A 2,081-nucleotide genomic window follows, 5' to 3' on the forward strand; every position below is an offset into this window, starting at 1 on the left:
TGACATTTACTTATGCCAATAATAACATAATAATGTCATATTTATTGTTATTACACCTACAGCAATGCCACACAAGCAAATGGTGGAGACTGGTGGTTTCCAGTACATATGAGATAACATAGTATTGTTCGTGAAGGCAGATCCGCAATGTAGCATAGTGTGATGTGTCTTTGGTTTGCTACCACTTTCGTTGTCAGCAGGATTTGAACCTGCGCGGGGAGACCCCAATGGATTTCTAGTCCATCGCATTAACCACTCGGCCACAACAACCTGTAACACAGTACTATAAACTTTTCAATTGGTTAGTAGCAGTTACCAGACACAGGCAGTGCACTACAATTTGCACTTTGCCCGTGTCTGGTAACTGCTACTAACCAATTGAAAAGTGGATCCTCATGGAGGCAGCTTGTTTGATTGAATTAGGCACTTCAGATTCTGAGGGACGACCCAAAAGCATACTACTTCTTGCCGAGACATAACAAGAAACAAAAAAAAGGTTTTTTTGTTTCCCTCCAGGGGGATGCTGTGTTGCTCCCTTTGATAGCTCAGTTGGTAGAGCGGAGGACTGTAGAGGTGGGAAGTTGGAATCCTTAGGTCGCTGGTCGAATCCGGCTCGAAGGCGTGCTCTTCAGGGATCAATAATGAATTTTTGATTCTGATATAGAGATGAACAGACGACTCAAAAGCATAATCTTCATGCCGAGACATAACAAGAAACCAAAAAAAGAGGTGAGTTAAAAAACCTTTTTTTAGGACTCACACATTTTGTCGCTCAATATGGCAGGCATTCTATGCATCCAGGGCCAAATGTTATACCATTTCATCCACTACGGGCCCCTAAGGAAACGTGGGACTGTGAACTCTTGTTACCCATAGCAACGACAGGTAACAACAAGTGGAAGTACTTCTCTCTTTTCGTATAATCGCCACTATACGGCTCAGTTTAATCTCGGTAAACTCTGCGGAAATCCTGCAAACAGCTACGATGAGTGTTTATCTGTGAGGATTTTAAAATCTATCTGTCAACCCCGTCTTGCCCGTATTGGATGGAATGATGTTAATTTGCGCTTTTTATCTGTTATACATAACAGCCTGGATGCAACAAAGAACCCTTTTCTCCTGTTTTGCACACAACCCAAAGTTTTACAAAACAAAAGATAACTTTTACCAAAACCCTTCAGTTAAATCACAGTCAGGAACTTTATATGTGTTGACAAGAAAAATGCTCACAAAACGCTTTACTTGCAATTGCATTTCTCGTGCACATTCATGTCCTCTTGAATACAAAGAACTGCTATGTTCTTTATTCCCAATATCATGTCTTAGATGTTAGTTCCAAATGAAAACAATTTTTGTTAGAAGTGGGATTTGAACCCAAAATGAAGAACATTGTTCAGAAAGCTTAATGAAGCTTCATTTGACCATAACTATTAACCACTTGAACCTGGTAAAAGATATGAGGTACTTATGCATAGCTAGCCAGTGATTTACCTACTGTAGGTGGTGGTCGGCGTTTCAATAAGGCTCGTGATTCTGAGGTGATGTAACAGTTTAAAGTGTAAAGTAACTTAATTTTCTAAATTTTCCACCAAATTCATCACGATTTTACTATCACTTTTTACTGACAAAATCAAGTCTGTATTTTGGTAAAAAATTTTGTATCAAATGTTTCCTGTTGTCAAATGAGATCGGAAAGCTGAAGCGGGCCGTGGAGCCATGAAAGCATCCCATGACAATCTACTAGACTTAAGTGGCCCTTAAGTGGCTCGTTGGTCTAGTGGCATGATTCTTGCTTTGGGTGTGAGAGGTCCTGGGTTCAACTCCCGGATGAGCCCTGATGGCCGGAGCTGTTACAGCCCTAATCTGTAATTTAAAATCCAGTTTATCGTTAATTTAACACAGATTAGGAGCAAGCAATGTGTTGGCAATTTTTCATATCCTGCTTCAACGGCACGCAATAGAAAAAACTGGGAAAAAATGTGAGGAACAAACAGGACTCTCCTTGTTCATTGGTCTAGGTTTATGATTCTCGCTTAGGGTGCGATAGGGTCTGGATGAGACTACTTTGCATAGAAGTTGAA

General features: G+C 40.5%; 1 non-coding gene across 1 annotated transcript; it reads left to right on the forward strand.

The window, feature by feature from the left end:
* Positions 1 to 1,763: 1,763 nt before the first annotated feature.
* On the forward strand, positions 1,764 to 1,835 carry trnap-ugg (transfer RNA proline (anticodon UGG)). Its single transcript has one exon. It is a non-coding gene; the product is annotated as a tRNA-Pro (tRNA).
* The last annotated feature ends 246 nt before the right edge of the window (positions 1,836 to 2,081 follow it).

Source organism: Etheostoma spectabile, unplaced genomic scaffold, assembly GCF_008692095.1.
Source record: "Etheostoma spectabile isolate EspeVRDwgs_2016 unplaced genomic scaffold, UIUC_Espe_1.0 scaffold00019118, whole genome shotgun sequence".
Lineage (NCBI taxonomy): Eukaryota > Metazoa > Chordata > Actinopteri > Perciformes > Percidae > Etheostoma > Etheostoma spectabile.